Below are 1,703 nucleotides of genomic sequence, written 5' to 3' on the forward strand. Positions count from 1 at the left end.
AAATATACAATTATACAAAAATATAAATACATATTTTCCCTTCATCCCTTAACTGATTAAAAAATCAAAAAATATAAAATAATGTATATAATTGTATTATTGGGAGTAAAACAAAATGTAACATTTCTCCATATCAGCACACAGGTGGATGGAAGCAAAGCTGGATTGGGAAGTAAGGAAATAGGAGATAGTAACTTGAAACCCATAGGAACAAGTGACAATAATGAGTTGTAAATACGAAAATTAACTGAATATATATTTGCTGTCCTACTTGGACTTTATATGAAACAAACAGTTTCATAACAAAAAGTGGAAGAAAATAGAACTAAATAGAAACATTTCTACATTTCACTGAAATTGGGTTAGTATAAATCTGTTTTATATATAAACTTGTGAAGTCATTAAGGATGTAACTCAAAATGTATAACCAAAAAATAGTCAAAGTGAATTAAAATGTTACACTAGAAAATATTTGTGTAATACAAAAGTAGGAAAAAGCAATAAAGTATTAAGCAATTTTTAAATGCAGTAAAGAAAACAAGATAGGAAACAGTAAAATGGCAAAGGTAAAATTTAAAATTTGCATAATTTAACTATATCAATAATTACATTAAGTGTGACTGGATTAAATGATCCAATCAAAAGAATAGGAAAACAAGATCCAACTACATAACACTTTCAAATATGCAAATAGATTGGAAATATCAGTAAAAGGATAGAAAAATAACGTAAACAGTGACCATAAGAAAGATGGAGTGACTATACTAATATCAGACAAAATAGACTAAAAAATTGTACTAGAAGAAAAGAGATGAAACTATGTCAATTCATCAGGGATAATAAGTATACACATGGATACACCTAACAACATGTTCCCCAAATTCATGAAGAAAAACTGACAAAAGACTTGAAGGCAGGGGGTGGGGTGGGGGACAAGATTATTCAATAGGAACACAGACCCTCCCTGGTGGTCCAGTGGTAAAGAATCGACCTGCCAACGCAGGGAGCACAGATTTGATCCCTGGACCAGGAAGATCCCATGTGCCATAGTCACCTAAGCCCACGCACCAGAGTTACCGGGCCTTGCTCGAGTTGGTGAACCACAGCTACTTCAGCCCAAGTGCTGCAACCGCTAAGCCTGTGCACTTTGAGCCCAAGGTCTGCAACAAGAGAAGCCACCACAGTGAGAAGCCCATGCACTGTGACGAAAGTAGACCCCGGTCCCCGCAACTTAAACTCCATGCTCAGCAACAAAGACCCGGTACAGTCAAAGAAACAGTAAGAAAACACCACTTTGAACAATGGACAGAACAGTGAAGCAGAAGATCAGCAAGAAAGTGGAAGACGTCAACAACACTAAACCTACTAGGCCTAACAGACAACTGTAGAACACTTTAAGAACAGAATCTTCACATCCTTCCGAAGTGCACCTGGAACCTTCTGCAGTATAGATGAGACGCAAGATCAAAAAGCAAGCCTCAGTGGATTTGGGATTATTGAAATCACACAAAGTAATACTTTGGCCACCTGATGCGAAGAGCTGACTCATTTGAAAAGACCCTGATGCTGGGAAAGATTGAGGGCAGGAGGAGAAGGGGACGACAGAGGATAAGCTGGTCGGATGGCATCACCGACTCAATGGACATGGGTTTGGGTGAACTCTGGGAGTTGGTGATGGACAGGGAGGCCTGGCATCCTGCAGC

This window comes from Bubalus bubalis, chromosome 15 (genome assembly GCF_019923935.1).
Source record: "Bubalus bubalis isolate 160015118507 breed Murrah chromosome 15, NDDB_SH_1, whole genome shotgun sequence".
Classification (NCBI taxonomy): domain Eukaryota; kingdom Metazoa; phylum Chordata; class Mammalia; order Artiodactyla; family Bovidae; genus Bubalus; species Bubalus bubalis.